The following is a 17884-nucleotide window of genomic DNA, read 5'->3' as shown; positions in this document are numbered from 1 at the left end:
ACCGCTGTTAAAATACCACGGAGTGCTCACAGCCTAAAGATATTTGAAAACAAAATGATCAGAACAAAGTTTTTACCAAGCTTTCTCATTTTCTGTTGGTGAACGCAGACGCCGCATCAAGTTAGAACGTTTATATGGAAGGGAGAAAAGCAATAACTTATAGTAATAACCGTGCTCGTTGCACTAAGCCTGCCACCAACAAGGCTCGTGGTATCCGGTTATATACCCCGGAAAGGATTGCAGCAATCGAAAGAAACGCCACGTGTAGACGTTCCTTTTTTTCACTCCCAAACGCAGACAAACCGCATAGAACGATCGAAAGGAGGCAAACCTGTTTGCTTAGGAGGGCAGGATTAGAAGTTGCTTAAAAAGGCGAGGGGCGTTGACATCGACAGAGCTCTCTCAGTACGCCTTGAAGAACAGTACTGCACTCGGCGCAAGATTCGCAGGTAAGTGGTCCGCTTGAGTGAGAATGACTGATGCAGAAATCAGCGGCTCGTAGACAATCCGGCTGGCAGTTCTCGCTTGATTTTAATTACTCAGGAAATGGTGCATGATAGAGTATTGTTGATGAACTTATGAAAACACTCCTTGCTTGTGTTGTTTTACTCTAAACTTCGACGACGCCAAAAAGGGCGAAAAGAATTATTAACATTTCTATTAGAGTAGCAATATATCTACTTTAAACAAAACGTGTTTTTTTTCGCACGAATGTTATTGTTTCTCTTTTGCGAATGTCGCACAGGGGACGAAGCGGCTCAATAGCGGACGATTGGAAGCCCTAAGTTGAGATAAATACAATTGTGACTCGGCGAAAATTAATTTTCAGATAAGCTGAGTATCCTAGTATACCTCCAGTAGAAATATATCCACGAAGGAGGCTTTAATGTTTTTGATACTGAAATCTCCGAAAAAAATCTTCGCTTTGAGAGACAAGGTTATACTTGAAACCCAAGGGACAAAAAAGGCAGAAACAATTCAAGGGCACCAGTGCAGCATTAATTAAGGAAATCTCAAAGAAAACAACTGTAAGAACCAAAACCAAATTCGATCAAAACAGCATTAACGCAAAACACTGAGATTTGAGCCAAAATGCGTCAATAGTACTTGTAATAAATTTGTACTTGTGATAGCATTTGTTACTTAATTTATTACGCTACGGCCGTAACAAAAAAGGAATATTTAAACAGCACGCGCAAGCCAACAAGTAAACGTAAGATTCTAGTTTTATCATGTAACATTATCACGGAGGAGGTTATTAAGTCGTCAAACTTTCCACAAAAATTGCCATTCGTTTCCTAGAATGAAAGTTAAGTCGGATAAATTCCATTCGTTTGGGTTGCTGATGCTAATCCTGCCTTGCAAATACAATCTTCCATACTAAATTTGCCTCCAAAGTGGCTCAAAGAGGGTGCGCATCTATGTCGTGCATTTGCTATATTAATGTCAATATTTGCGGAACGAATCCCCAGGAATAGCAGCATACCCCAGCACTGTAAAATCATTTTAGTTAAAATAAAAACTACGAAGCAAAGCTTTCATTTTATCATTAGTCACGCAAACAGGACGCTTTTGACATTAAGGGCTTCGGTGAACCACAGCCCTTGATGCTTGTGAAGAATAACTTTAGAGAGAAACGCTATCTTTGCATTAGCACCGTGACAGTAGAAATATTTTCTTGCGCTTATCCGTTGCGCATATAATTCCGGTTGAGCATGACAACATGAGAAAACCTCGCGGAACACATCTTAGTAATAAATGGTCTTTCCACATCTGAACGCTCTACAGTCAAGTGTGCAGCCAAATATTGATGAACTCGTATTTTTTAACAGCGCGAAAAGACGAGGACGTTTACACACACAACAACACGAGCGCAGACTTTCAACTGAAAATTTATTACCACAAAAGGTATTTATACATAATCCCGCCAAACAAACACACAAAAGACCTACTTAACTTATCTTAAACATCCGGCAACGACTTCTCAAGAAGGGCAAATTCACGATTCATCAATGACAATGACGGTTTAGCGACACACGCAGAAACCCCCTTATCAATGTGATAGGCCTCTACTAATTCTCTTACCGTCTGATCTTTGTGTTGGAAAACTACAGACGTGTCTTGAAGCAGAGGGGTACAGGTGTGTTCACGTTGTCTGCAATGCAGAGCTAAATTTGATCCGCCTGCTTTGTCCAATGAATTAAAACGTTCCCTCAGGCGGTCGTTTAAACAGCGTCCTGTCTGCCCTACATACCATGCGCCGCAAGACAGGGGATTTCTGTATACTACCCCTGTCACGCAATCGACCCTCCTTTCAGCATGATTAGTGGTGCATTCACTTTCGGTCCTCCTACCAAGTAGGGACTCACGCCTTTTTTGTACAGCCGGGCAAATATTACTCAATTTTCTACAGGATGAAAATAAAACGTCGCTCGCGCTCGTGTTGTTGTGCGTGTAAACGTCCTCGTCTTCTCTCGCTGTTAAAAAATGGATAACAACAAACTCGCCCAGCTTTCTGTTCTTCTTAATATGAAGTCGTAGTTGTGCGTTATGACATACGAGCCACTAAGGCGATCATGCGCAGAAGAGAAGAAGAAAGGAAGGACAGGTGAGCTATTTCTGCGAGAAAATGCAGCGATGATGGTCTGTAGCAGACTTACCCGTTTTTGCAATATTGTCCTAATTGCTCCACAAGTACCTGGCTTCACTGGGACTTAGGAACTGGACCAAGCCAAGAAAGCGCTTTTATTGACCAGGACTTAGTACCAGCTTTGAATAAAGTATTTTCAGTACTTTTAAGCCTTGCGGCCGGCGGAACTAAGAGCTGAGTTGAAAGCAGGTAAAATGGTTTACAATATGCGCCGATGCCCGCATGAAGTGGAAGCGTTAAAGAACGGCGAACGTTAGTGTCAACACACACACACACACACACGTACATACGCACATACATACGCACATACATACGCACATACATACATACATACATACATACATACACACATACACACATACATACACACATACACACATACATACATACATACATACATACATACATACATACATACATACATACATACATACATACATACATACATACATACATACATACATACATACATACATACATACATGCATACATACATACATACATACATACATACATACATACATACATACATACATACATACATACATACATACATACATACATACATACATACATACATACATACATGCATGCATGCATGCATGCATGCATACATACATACATACATACATACATACATACATACATACATACATACATACATACATACATACATACATACATACATACATACATACATACATACATACATACATACATACATACATACATACATACATACAGCTGGTTCCAATAGGCACAAGCTGTGGCGCTGTTGTGCCCCTGTCTAAGATAGAGTGGCGAGCGAAGCTTGTTATTTTTCGTAGCTCGGTGAACTGAAGTCTTTTGCGAGCCGCCGCGGTGGCTCAGCGGCTATGGTGCTCGGCTGCTGACCCAAAAGACGCGGGTTCGATCCCGGCCGCGGCGGCTAGAATTTCTTTGGAGGAGAAATTCTAGAGGCCCGTGTACTGTGCGATGTCAGTGCACGTTAAAGAACCCCAGGTGGTCGAAATTTCCGGAGCCCTCCACTACGGCGTCTCTCATAGCCTTAGTCGGTTTGGGACGTTAAACCCCATAAACCAAACCAAACCAAGTCTTTTGCATCCCGGCTTCATTGTAGAACTCTGGAAACTGGAAACGGCGGAGAGGGGAAAGGAAGGGATAATACTGCTTATGCCGTGTCAATTGCTGCTAACTGTCGAAAACCACTAGACGTCAAAATCGTGGGATGCATTTAAAAAATATTGTTTCAGGGCTGTTTATGAACCGAGCCAAATTTAGGCCCCTGACAAGTCTGATGGTAACAGACTTGTTAGGGGGAGGTCTGGCCGCTAGGAATTCGACCGAAAATAAAGGATCATTGATTGACCTCTAAAGATCTAAGCAAAGCGTTCAGAGTAGAAATAGTAAAATAATGCGCGCAGAGGAAGCGACGGGCTGTGTTGCCAACATTACGAAATAGCGACCGCTTTGCAGCGCAGCCGAAATAACGCAATTATGATGAAGAACGCACAAAAAAAGGTGACATGCGCAAGTGGGCAGAGGCACGTAAAAGTAAAGGACGTTGTCGGATGACTGAGTAGCTCGTGAATGGAGTATTCAGTGTTGAACGATAGCTTTTTCGTGGTCTCTATGGATTGCGGAGAGCGGCATATATTTTTTTTTGTTCCGTTTGGATTTTCCTGCAGCAAAGCTGTGCTTGCCAAAGCTGGCATAACTACATTTGTTTGATTCCAGACAATCATGAAGGGAATGTACATCGCCTCGACTTTCCTCCTGGTCATCTTCTTGGCCACAACTACTTCAGGCAAGGAGTTCTTCCTCTGTACAGTTGTCAGTGCCCTTGGGAAACATGTCATCATAAATAATGACGCTTTCAATTGATTACAGATTAGGTAACGGCATTGCTTAGTACTAAGCGGAACATAAAAGAATGCACTGAAGACGCCATGTCTACCAAGCAAGGCTAAAATGATAGAGTGCTGCAATATAAAAATTGTTCTGAATCCTACGGCTTTACTATCTTCGAATAACCCATTGATATAGAGCGTCTTGTGCCCAAAGAACACCACTTTAGTAGTTGGGCTGTATCCGGGGATAAAAAAAAATTAAATATTTTCTAGTACAGTAAAAAACATCAGTATATTAGTTTGCAACGACGAAAATTGCAGCTTTACTGCAGTAGATTTATTTGCATTTGCGCATTATTATCTTTTAGAGCAAATAACTGCCATACGTCAAATGTTTTCTGAAAGAAAATTTCCAGTTCTGCGATTAGATGAACTAAAACTTTCCTCCGCAGTATATGTCAAGCCAAATAGTTCTCAGTAAACGAAACATGGCACCTCCTATAATAAGGAAACTAATATTGCAGCACCCAAGTAATTGTCATCTGACATACAAGGAATGCTGCTGTTCCCTTAGGCATGTTTTCTGTCAGCTGGGAAAGGACGAAGTAGTCGGTTGCCTATTAGACAATGCTGCGTTCGCCTGCAAAGGGTCAAGTTGCAAAAATACGTCCTCGTTTCAATTTCCTATCACTCTATGATGCTCAGTCAGTGTCTCAATGGTGTCTTATGAAGTTGTTTATTCCAATGCGCAGCGGTACCCGAATGTCCTTTGATCAACTGCGCTGGGCCGGGCAATCACAAAGTCGCTTGCTTTGTTGGGGACAAGGGGTGTCAATGTAGGTGTGGTAAGTACTGCCATGATGTCCGTCATCCGGTACGAGTGATTAAATTTTGCGGAGGCAGTGCCTTCATTTAGTACCGCGTTTCTTACACTCCGGAAAGAGAGAGGCTGTTGGGATTGCTAAATACCTCGATTATTCGCTCCTGACTAGCATACCACTCCAAATACTGCTGTATGGTACAGCACATTTCAGTAAATAGGCATGTTTGTGCGTAAACGCGGCCCTAATAAGAAAATCTGCTGTTTTTTTAGTCACCTTAATGGGCTTTTCACACGTTACTTGAGCTGGTTGTTTCGTTACTTGTTTTGTTTCGAGTGCTCACCAAAAATAGTTCTAGTCTGCGCAATTTATTTTTGAATGACATAACTGTCCTCTGACTATTGAACTGCTGCGGCCAAAAATAATACCGACTAATAACTTCGCACCATTAATATATGGGTGAATGCTTAAGGTGATTTGACTTAGAGTGAATAATTAGGCCTCTCTAAAGGTCTTAATGCTGTTTTGGTTTTGCGATGGCGTTTGCCAATACACGGTTCGACCATGAAAACAAGTCTGGCTCATTGCCGAGGACATATTATTTTTGTTTAGGTAACTTTCCAGGCGCTCACATGGTTGTTATTTCCGTCCGCGCCATTTTATTTCTTTTCCGAACAGACAGGACTTGCTTTTTAGCTGGCCTAAGGTTACTCACATGGTCCCGCAATAGATAAAGAAATGTACATTTAGCAGAAGAAATATACGCGTCTCTGATAGCCTCACGCGCCGTTTTCAAACCTGTTCTGTCAGAAATAACAGCGAAGAAAAAAGACATCTTTCATCTTCTGATCTTGTTGATTGAAACTGCTTTCCTTGTTGCTTCTACCTCCCAGTGAAAGACAGGGACGCCTGCACGTCCTTGCTCAACCACCGTTGCCCACGGGGCCGCTCCCTGAGCTGTGAAAGAAATGTCAACGAATGCAAGTGCCGTTGCGGTGGGTATAGCAATCACGCTGATAAAGCCGTTTCGTAATACAATTCCTTCTCACCATTACCCTCGCTCTCTTTGTGCTAATCACTGTGCATGAAGTTTTCAACAACGTGGGAATGTTACAAGAATGTCTGACGCGGATAAAATGTTCCACTCTGCCAACCTTAACAAAGGTTTACTACGCCTCTGATAGAAGAAAAATCTCTCGAAGGTAGGACGCGAAGGCGTTCATACTCACATAGCATACTCACATAGGTACTCAAGGTACTGATACGTCTGCAAAGACTATTCTCTTTAAGAAGATGAAAAGAGATGTTAGATGTAAGTATATCTTACTATATTCCTTCGACTGATATGCCAAGAGAACTTCACAATGAAGCGTTGCGCTTAATTAAGAGCTTAGAGCAGCAGGTCTACTATCGTAGGCAAAAGTAAGACCCACCCCCCCTTAAGTTCGAAGACTCTACATTCCAAGTGTCGAACTCCGCCCTGTACGCCGGTCTAGGTACGTGACGCCCCCAAGCAGTGGGCAAGGTTCAGAACTAGTGGGTGGTCTCTTACTTTTTCTCACGATATAGTACTTGCCTTTAACGAAGCCGAATCTACACAGATAGAGGTGCCAGCATAATGAGATAAAAGGAACGTTTAGTTCGTACTTATTAACGAGGTTTATTGTTCTCTGTTCCTAGAAGGAAGGAAAAAGAAGGTATTCTGATGATTCGTTCAGATGAAAACGTCATGAGGAACGAAAACCTTTTTATGCGCTCATAGTCGGACACTTGTGAAGTGAAAATCACATGACCTTTCTTTTCACGAGCATTATTTTGTGACATTCACTCTGATCTACTTTGTGTTTCTTCTTACAGTTCGTAAGTGACCGACGCTGGAGGTGCAACAACCCGAAGTGGGATAAAGATTTTTGTTTCTTTCGCTGTCATCACAGTGGCAGCGTAGTGAAGAGAACGATTTTTGGTGTGAACAAATAAAAATTCATCTTGAAAGATCGTATGACTACATGCTTTTATTTACTGACGGAGTTTCACTATCTGTGTGTTTTTTAGACTCCTGCAATTGCAGGCCCTTGGTATGTTTATAATTGCTGAAGGGTATTGTTTTATGGTCATAGCGACTGCAACTGTGTTTACAGAAACAGCTTTATTAACCACGGAATATAACTGCCGTATACATTAGACGAAATACCAGCCTTCATTTTGAATGTTTGCCCCGGTGGAGCCTTGAGAAAAGGTGGCATTTTTCAGATCTATTTTCTAACATCATTATGGGAAAACTGCATTACTGTAGCAAACAGTAATCTGCTATATCAGGGGCCCGAATTGCAGATAATTTGAAGATTCCTCAGAGTAACCTGTGTCTTCGCTGCTAGGGTCGTGCTCCTCACCCATTTCGGAAATGAAGTTATAGCCACATCAGTATTTTTCGCTCGAAATTTATAAAACTTGAAAGCTTCTACAACAACTGAAAATACCGTACGTAGAAAACCAAAAATGTACGAGCAGATAAGGAGCAGAAATACTCTTAGATGTCCAGTCTTTACCATTTCATTTTAGGCAGTTGTCACGAAATCTGAAAAATAAGGAGATTGAATCCTCTTTTAAAAGACACATAGCGGTGCATGGTAGGCGATAATGATAGCAATTGGCAGCTTCCGTTCTCTCGAAGCTTCTGCGCAAGGAAATTTTTAGAGACGTAAACGCTGTTCCTCTTCCTGAGCCGCCGCAGTGGCTCAGTGGTTATGATGCTCTCTTGCTGACCCGAAAGACGAGGTTTCCGTCGCGGCCGTGGCGGTGACATGTCGTTGAGGCAAAATGCTTGCGGCCAGCGTACTGCGCGAGGGCAGTACACTTTAAAGAACCGTGAGTGGTCGAAATTACCCAGAGGCTTTCATTGCAAGAATTCGATGCAGAGCTGTAGAGTAGCTAATGTAACCACTATGTGTAAAGGAAACAGGTTTCCAATGACACTTTTTTTTTAAATGGTTAACTTGGGTGATTAAAGTCACACCCTAAGAGGTCGCCGCTTTCTTAGCAAAAGCCGACTACGACCTACACAGAATGTGAAAAAATGGACTTTCATTTTCAAACCGATGTGTTTCAGCATTTCAAAACACCCCAGTATGTGCCTTGGTTACGTACAGCCTACATGTCGTACGGGGGCTTAGCGCCGCCCAGAAGAACACATGTGAACAAAGCTCTCCGAAATTCTTTCCCCTTTTCACAGTGTACCCATGAAATGAATGAATCATTAACGGCGAGTGAGTACTTTGAGGAACTGCATTAATTTTAAGCAGTGCAATTTGAAACAGATGTGCTTATTAAACGCCATCAAAATTATCTGTGACAAAGTTTAAGCGTTCAGTAAGCTGAGTGCTGCGCCAGTGGACCGTTTGTCCGTTTGTCCAACATGACACATTCTGTGCTACCTGCGCATGCAAATAGCACCGTTCAGGCAAGGCAACATAAAGAGTTCTACACGAAAGTTAGTTCTTCAACGGCGTCATATAACCGAACCACCCGCGCACAGTTACAGCAACTGGGCATTCAACACACCGGGAGTTTCAGGCGTCGTTGAGCACCCGCTGTCTTTGCAGCACGGCGTCGATCAATAGCTAATAGTCGTCTAACAGCTAACACTTCAACTGTTGTCGCTTGGAACAAAATATCGGACGAAGCGTTTAAGACCGCTCTAAATAGCACTACTCTGAAGTGCTTGGAACTAGGCATGCTTCACGTAGCTTGTTTGCCGGTCATAGAAGAAAGCCTACGAAAAAAAAATCATCCACCCCACAACGTTGTTATTTCAGTGCTCCCAAACAGTAGTTAAAAGAAACCAATTGTTTTATTGTTGCATCACAGCGGCGGAGATTGTTGTAAGCTAACAATGCCATTGCGCTTGCGATTATTCTGCCAGCACTTGGCGCACCGAAGAAACACTTAGATGGTATTAAAGATAGGCAACGTTGGGCGCAGACCTGTGATGTGGCATCTACGCATCCTTGCGGACAATACCCTGAAATACTTATTAAACGATAGCATCAGCATTTGGAGACAAGACCAGAGTCTCGAATAAACTTCAGAATAAAGCGGAAAGCCTCCTTCCTATACGATTGGTTTCATTTCCGCGAAACAATGCGCTGAAGTGAGCAGTGTGTCTCTTCTGTCCCAGTTAAGGGAATCGATTAGGACACACCTCCCGAATTGAAATCTGGGCACATAGAATAGTGTTCAACATCACTGCACACGATATGAAGAACACACTGGAGACAATGCCGGGACAGACTTAAGCATTGTCAGAAGAAGACGCATTACCAGTCGTTAGCACTGACGCTTGTGCTGGCCGCAAAATCCTCCACAGCTGACTCGTTGTGGAATCGGAGTGCACGTGTCAGGTTCCTATCGGGTGGAAGCTCCGCTCACAAAGAAACTGGCTAGGGCAAGACAATAAAAGTCATGGCTTGAGCAAGTTTTGCACGTTGAAATGTCTTCCATGCGGACAAACTAAATCCTCTTGTTTTGTTGGTTAAACATCACGACTTGCTACCCTACAAAAAATGGCGCAAGCACGCTTTTAAGGGCCTGTTAGCAATTCTTGGTTGTCATCTTAGCCTCGTAGGGGAGTGGGGATCTGATATTTTGCGATTTAGTTTAGATTGTTGACAGCGACTTCGTGAAGTGGTTATTCTGTTTGGTGGGGTTTCTTTTACATATTGCAAAATGAGTTGTGTGAACAGTAGCACGGGGCAAGTGCCGCAGCTGAAAATTCCTTTCCTTTGCAGAACTTTCTGCTGAAACCATAGTTCTGAACTAATTTTATTAATACAGATTAATAACATGAGGAAAAAAGAAAGAAATAGTGCCGTCTAACTAAAGCCAATTCAAACTTCACTTTGTTGTAGCCTTGCTTGGGATCCTTTGTCTATAAAAGCTTTGATTACTTTTAACTGGGTGCCCCCTTCATTGAAGTGGCGTTTTTATTGTTAAGAAATATTGTTCTCTTCTTCGCCACCTGTGCTACATTCAGCACAAGCGATTGCGGGATCTTGCCGAAATAGCCATTTATAGCGTACACTACGTTTAACATAGAGAAGAATAAACCAGGATCCCGAGATCTGAAATTTGCATTATAATTTGAAGTCAATATTCAGAGATAGTAAATATTGTTTGGAACACAAGAGCAAATTTTTGCCGCTATATATTTCTTGAGCCGCTCATATTTGCAACAAGCAATGTTACCCAAACCAGAGTTTTACGGTGACGCACATACAAATTCAAAAAGTTATCTACTAATTCTACAGACATTTTATTTTTTGGCAGGTGTTTAAAAAGTTGGTGCCCACTCTAACGCGAATATTGTTGTTAAGAATTGGAACGCCTTCTTCCCAGCAATTAGCACTAGTTAAAAAAAGGTTCCATGTATTTCATTTCGGCAACCTGATTGCATGTAGCCACGGATGCAGTTCGTGTAACGTAGCTGATAGGCGCTCTGAAAGTGTCGAGCGAAATGTTTGATGTCGGAATATCCGACTGACATTGTTGGCTCTGCGAACAAAAAAACAACAGAATAGATTTGTTTTACAGCGAGAGTTCTACTCTTCGGGGCACAACTTCCGATTCGATGTGGATGAGGCAATGACCATTAATGCGTTGCAAGGCCAAACCGAACTTAACTGCGTGGTGGTATGGCCCAAGCTATGGTATACTTAAGTATGGCTACGTGATCATATGACTATGACCATTGGGCACCTGGCCTTGACACTTGACGCTGACCCTGACCTTGACATTTCATTTCAGACCATGGAGACCAAGCTTAACAGAGCTTTCGCTCGTTTAACAAGAGTCTAGCGACGTTAAAACCCAGCCATTTTTTCTGTGCGCTGCGCTGTTGCTGTTTTGTATTAGACTATCGTTATTTTAAGCATTTTCATCATCGCTTTTCACATGTGCACTCATGGAGAGAAGTTTGCACTATAAGGGCTCGAGGAAAATATATTTATCTGCCATCCAGCAAAGGAAATCAACAAACTGCATGGTACCACATGGGAACAAGCATGTTTATGCATTGAAAAAACGCCAGTTTACTTACCTACGAGGGAACACAGAAATAATTCTTTAGGACAAATTCACAACCCGAAAATTTTTGTCGGTGGCTGTACACTAGGTATATTATGAGATTTTTAAGTTAGAAGTCCTGTCGTAAGTATTCTGTGGCTACCTTTTAATGACCTTGTAGCGCAATCATAAACATACCACTCGGCAACGAACTCAGCTAGTACCTAGTAAGAACTTGCAGATTCTGTATATTTCACAAGGAAACAATCGGACAAAAACATTGAGACAGTGGAATGCACGCGTTGATTTCCCCATCAAGATGCAAGCCGCTTCCTTGAGAGGAAAACCGGATGCGCGCGTTCTTTCTGCACGCATTTCAACTTGTGACGTCCCTTTCTAGATTGCCAGGAATATAACAGAAAGCTTCCACTCTGAAGGCAACAATAAAAAGAGCCTCAAGGCTGGAAATATGCTTTGAATTGTTTGTCTCACTTGCACAGAATGCTTGACCAATCAGCTCGCGGCCACATCTAAAGAGAAACAACTTCGAGACTTAAACAGACACCACCCTCGCCCACTATATGTCCGGAAACCATTGCAGTAGTCGTGCGAAATGCCACGTGTAGACGTTTTTCCCTCCCCGCGTACCTACACACCAAGCACATAAATTGGCTGCAGGACGTCAAACCTGTTTGCTGAGGGCTTCGAGCAGCAGCGTCCAGCTTGAACTGCAAGGACGTTGACATTCGTATACCTCTGTCTGTACCTAACGAACAGTCTCTCGAAAACAAGAGCCACAGGTGAGTTGTATGAACATGCTTGCAGTTCAGGGCGAAGTAGAAAATGCTTTTTTCACTACCGAAATAATTTCTGTAGGGCGGTAATGCCCTTGTGGGTAGGAGCGTTATCCTGTTTAGTTGCGATAACTGATGCAACGTGTTGTGTTGTGTTCATTTCTTTTTGCATCGGTGAAACCTCAAAAAGCATACGCTAAAGTCATTACGGCAGTAATTCTGAAAAATATTAAGATCAAAGGATCACAAAAGGTATCCGATAAATTTTAAAATTGAGGGCAAATTTGTTCAGATGAAGCGCTTTTGCAGTAGCGGGAATTTCTGGGGAAATTCTCTGCCCCGATTTTTCTCCTGAGTAAACGCATCCAACAACCTTTGCAAAACTTCTGTGAGAGTGAAAAATGAAAACAAAAAATGCAGCAGGACAAGGTAAGCAGGAAAAAGCTAACATGTTAGCGGTGCTCTGCGTGGGGTACCACCGCGTGGGTGTTTTTTCAATTTCACAAATGTTCCGGAATGGCGTATTAGGATTTCGCTGATGCGTTTTCCAATTTGCAACTCCAAGAAGGGGCTTCAATAGGATACGGCTCCTTTGTCCTCGTAATTTTTGTACATGTTTTTTCAGACAGTTTCAACCTCAAAATTACGTTTTCTTATAACATACAGGACCTTTCTGGCGCTTTACCACAAGCAACACACGAGGCTGTAACTAACATCCGTCGCACACTCCGCGCCTCCTCCGTACAGGCTGAGTGATAATGGCTCTGGTGCTAAACACTGTCCGGTCACCGGCGACGCGAAACGCAAAAGAACCGTCAGAGGGACACGAAACGCAAAAGAACCCTCAGACTGAGATTATGATGCGTATTTGGCAACTAAAGGTGGTTAAAACTAATCCGCGGTCGCTTCCTGTATCAGCCAACTTTCTATATTATTCAAGATGCCAGCAAAATTAGTCGCTAAAAGTTTTCTGTCCCCTCATAGCACTGGTGGAATTACTGAGATGTTATATGAGCTATTAAGATCTGGCACTTACTGCCTATAGACACTTTAGGCCCATGCGTACTGTTTCACGTTTTGTTTGGCCGCCGCAGAAACATCGCGCTTAGGCTTCCAATGTTATGCTCAACTTTTTTCTCTGGTCTTGCTAAGGAATGCTCCGAATATTTTCCTATTCATGGAGCTTGCCGAGCGGTGGCCCTTTAAGGTTACATGTAGCCACATACTGTTTGGGTGTTTTTGAGGATGCTTGCACCATGACCGCATATCGTCGACTGTCACAAGTCTATAGAGAACTCACCAGGTGGAAGCATTTTTCTAAAGCGTGCTAGTTCATGTACAGTATGTAGGGAGCATTAGAAGTACCAGCCAATACACATTCTTGGAATGCGCATGTCGGCGTTATCGAAACCTTTCTCGCCGTCGCTCGATAATGTATTCGCTTCCGTAGTGCTGCTCTCATATTTTGAAAGATAGCAAACGGACATAAGCCAACTAGTACGTTTCGATACAAATCGGCTACGTATTAATTTCTTTTCAAACGTATAAAGCCCCCAAGAAAACTGTATCGATTTGAATAGGGCCTTCCGGATTGTGTTTAATGCGTGCGAGAGTTTAAGTATGTTACGGACCAGAGAAATGCAAGCCGAGCTGAATAACCAAGAGGGCGAAGTTCATCAGAAAATTTGTTTGGCCTGATTGAGCTCGAATAGAAATATGAAAGTGGATATAAGCGGTTTTGATCGCAGCACCTGTGTGCCAGGAGCAGCGTGAAAGCTTGGCTGGTCAGGTTTTACTGGAAGTGCCCAGTGCCACCGGTACGGCCTAGTGTGACATTAGAAACTCATGTCTTGTAAAGATACGCTGTGTTCACGCCAAAATGACAGCGGGCGTAAAACAAACCAGATATCCTGTAATGTTTCATCTTCTCATTTCAGTCAGCCATGAAGAGAATGTACATCGCCCTATGCTTTCTCGTCCTTGTCTCCCTAGGTCCTGTGGTTTCAGGCAAGTGTACATATTCCTAGAAACGTCTTCTTTCCTCCGGCCGTCAGCCACCCACTACATCAGCTCAGTCGTTTAGTATATCCGAATGTTTTATAGAACTTATACTGAAAAGAAAAAATCACATAACTCTAATGCCCTCTCAAAACTGCCGCCAAACGCAGTACTAATTCCAGTATTTCTGTCTTTTCTATCTGTTCGTAGCCGTATAATCGAACTTAGGATGGGGTAAAGCTTCTTGTTCAACGAAGCAGCAAAAAAATCACATTCTTTAAATCTGCTATGAAGACGTGTTTGCCTTTTTTCACATGTGTATAGAACATTTTATTTATTTCGGCTCGTAAGTGCACATAACATTAACAAACTTATGCTTGACCTGGTCAACCGCAACAAAGATGCAGTTTGTTTCACTGATTGAGTAAAATGTTTAGAAACAAACCCTTGCCAGCATGTGCAAAGGTGAGCTATTCTAGAGAAGGCAAAGTGCTTCTTTTTTCTTGGCCAATGAGTTCCCCAATAGCACATATTGCCCAAACAATTGTTTTACTGGACGCGATGCGGAATGCACGATCCAGTGAGTAACACAGTTTAAACTCAAATAGGTAACAAGAATTGTTCCCAATGGTATACATAGTACGGATGAAGCTTGACAGTCTTTTCACCCAATGAATGCGGATTGACTGCGCAGTAAGAAAGGCGGTATACGCAACATTGTACTGAGAAATTTGTAGCCCCATCGGGAAGAAAAAAAAAAGTCTTCTCTGATGCTGTAACAACACTTTTCTGCATAATTCATAATCAGCAGTGGGTTCTCAAAGATCCACGCAGAAACGACACTAGGGGCAGTAGATGGTTTTGTCGGTTATTGCACTTAATTGGGCTAGTTGTTTGTGGATAGGGACATATTAACTAACGAAAAAAAAAACCCATGGACAATACGGATAAGACAGGACACAGGTTAGACTTTCAAGAATCTTCGGCTATGGGCGGAAACATTTATATGCGTGTTTTCCATCTACCCTTCTTAAGCTGCTGCCGAAAATTGTGTCACGTGCACGAATCTCAATTCACTCTCACGGTCTTTTTACCTCATTATTAAGCCTCCGCTATATGAAATACGCCGCAGCTCAAATGCCTCTTCTCTTTATGACCAGTTGCCTTGTGCGGCGCCAGCCGCGGCTATATATTATTCCCGAAAATTTCTTTATGTCCCGTTCCAGGTTTATGTTCTGCCACCTTTCCTCACGATTTCTCTTCCTTGGTGCCTACTATTTTAGTCTTAGAAAAACCAGCTATATTTATTAAGATTTCTTGTCAAGTAATTTTCGATTTTTCGATTTCTGCATTTATATCACCACCTTCTTTCGGTCTCTAATCGTAGCTGTTTTTTCTCTTAATGTCACCACTTATTTTCCCTTTTTCCATTTGGGCCCACTGTCCTTTGTCTGAGATCAAGCATTTTATCTGGACCCAGTGCTTCACCCCTGCATGTGAATGGGACACAGCGGTCATGTGATTTTCTTTTAGTAATGCTTAATAAGGCGTTTTCCTCAGTAGATGAGAATATAAAATAATATTTTGAATAGCTTTGCCTCAGCGGGAGCCGTGTTGAGTCTTTGCTTCCGAGAGTATGACATACAAAGTTTATATTTTTTTTTCAGCGGAGCCCGCGTGCCCCCAGCTGAGATGCGCTGCCCCGAACCTCAACGTCGCTTGCTTCATCGGGGATCGGAGGTGTCAGTGCAGATGCGGTAAGCATTGCGACGTTCCTGAATATCAAGAGTCCGGTAGGAAGTTTCTTGCTAGCCGACTTGCATATGACACTATTCGCGCTTGTCGCGGTTTTTGACCGCACCGGAGTATTGGAAATCTGCACAGTTTTATTAAGAATCCATTTCCCAAGAAACATTGTACCTATTTCATTCATCAAGCACTTAACTGTTGATAGACTGAAGGGGAAGGTTGGAGAGCAAGCCATATTGGTAAAGAAAGACGCGGTTCCTTGGAAAGCATGCTGGGAATATTTTACACAAATAATTTCTAGTGATGGAATAGTGGTTTTTTTTCTTTTAATTTGCTTTTATTTTCCAGTGGGTGATCGGGACCCCTGTACGTCCTTGTTGCACCGCTCATGCCCCCCTCGCCGATCTCTCAGCTGCAACAGGAACGGCTACGAATGCAGGTGCCGATGCGGTGCGTACTGTTAATTCTCGTATGGCAAAAGTCACTTAGAAAACACTACGTCTGTACTTAATGCCACAAAGCCCACTGATTTAAAAAGCATGGAGTGCGAGGGTATTACGAAAATAAATTTTTTGTATACGATCACCATTTTGGAGCTAGACTGATCGCATCTCCGTACATGCACGAAATGTTTTAAAGTTTATTGCGAACTCGTCGTCACATATATCCCAAGATGTGGGGTCTCCCGCACGAGTTTCATGCCATTTTTTGTTGTATTTCAAGGATAGAAAAGTTATTGCTCATTTTGTTGCTGATTTGATATCCATGCTTGCATGACGCATCTTGCTGTCTGACTGTCCCAACTTTTCCGCATTCACCATGTCATGATGATGATGATAGTGAATTTTTATGGCGCAAGGCTATATCCCTGCTGAATAAAGTTGTATGGGGCAATAAACTCAACAGTGTATAATATAAATATCATAGACTCACCATACAAATCATAGAAAATTATCATACAGTTGTCATACATATCTGTAAAATCATACAGTCATCACAGAGATGTCATAGAATATCATAGAAATTTTATATATCATACAAATTGTTTGATATTCTATAATGAAGCCACGGTGAAGTTATTGCATCATAGAAGTTTTTTTCAGCCGGTGCGGCCAAAGATCGCCATTTCACCTTGCCTTGTTACGTTTCTTTATTTGGCAGTTCGCAAGTGACCGGCGGCCATTTCCAGAGGATTCGCCAAGGTTTTCCCTTGATCATTTATGCTGACTGGCGGCTGTGGTCTTCTGCACAGTCCCCGGGCGTCAGGACCAAGCAATAAATATTAAGTCACCTTTTTTTCTCCCTAACTCTTTGTCCACTATCATTTGGCAATTGTGGGGCATGCACTTATACTTAACTCTCTACCCTCCCTTGTTTCCTTCATTCCTACCCTCAGCGAGCGCATAAGGCGTCCTCGTTGTGTGACACGTACATACCGAACAATTGTGAACAACGCATTTCTCACTAAAACAGCGTTTATGAACACAATTTTAAGGCGAAATCCTTTTATGGCTCATACTATCGGCCAAGGTCACGTCCGGTGTAACGCTGTCTTCCACGAATAACGTGGCAAGTAATCACGATAGGAGAAAACGAATGGTAACATCAAATAACGGGGTCAAAATGTAACCCAGACAGGAGGTTTGGTGACTGTAGAATGATTACTTAATTAAATATAGCCAAATATAGCGAAAAAAGCAAAAACAACGAAATGCGTCGTTATACCTAAGGGAACGGTGCGACGTCACATCCCCCGGAAGTCGTCACAGCATAGTGAAAATTATCACAGAATGGACGGGAAAACACCGGATTTATGTCGAATTAGATTAAAAATTTGTAATTAAGCACAATTAATACTTCAGATCACCGGAAGAACAATAAAAAACAAAGGAAACAAAGAAATGCGTCGATATAGCGCTAACATGATATAACGACTGGAACGGTGTGACGTCACAACCACCGGAA

At 42.4% G+C, this 17884-nt stretch overlaps 2 long non-coding RNA genes across 2 annotated transcripts; both read left to right on the top strand.

Moving 5' to 3' along the window:
* Window positions 1-309: 309 nt before the first annotated feature.
* Window positions 310-7316, top strand: LOC149333038 (uncharacterized). Its single transcript, XR_016285286.1, has 5 exons — window positions 310-449; window positions 4388-4457; window positions 5253-5345; window positions 6215-6316; window positions 7179-7316. It is a non-coding gene; the product is annotated as an uncharacterized LOC149333038 (long non-coding RNA).
* Window positions 7317-12021: 4705 nt separating this feature from the next.
* Window positions 12022-17226, top strand: LOC149333037 (uncharacterized). Its single transcript, XR_016285285.1, has 5 exons — window positions 12022-12178; window positions 14110-14179; window positions 15838-15927; window positions 16268-16369; window positions 17081-17226. It is a non-coding gene; the product is annotated as an uncharacterized LOC149333037 (long non-coding RNA).
* Window positions 17227-17884: the final 658 nt, after the last annotated feature.

Source organism: Amblyomma mixtum, chromosome 8, assembly GCF_055824585.1.
Source record: "Amblyomma mixtum isolate Tamu chromosome 8, ASM5582458v1, whole genome shotgun sequence".
Lineage (NCBI taxonomy): Eukaryota > Metazoa > Arthropoda > Arachnida > Ixodida > Ixodidae > Amblyomma > Amblyomma mixtum.
The sequence above is the reverse complement of the archived record's forward strand: the minus strand, read 5'-3'. Positions and strand labels throughout refer to the sequence as shown.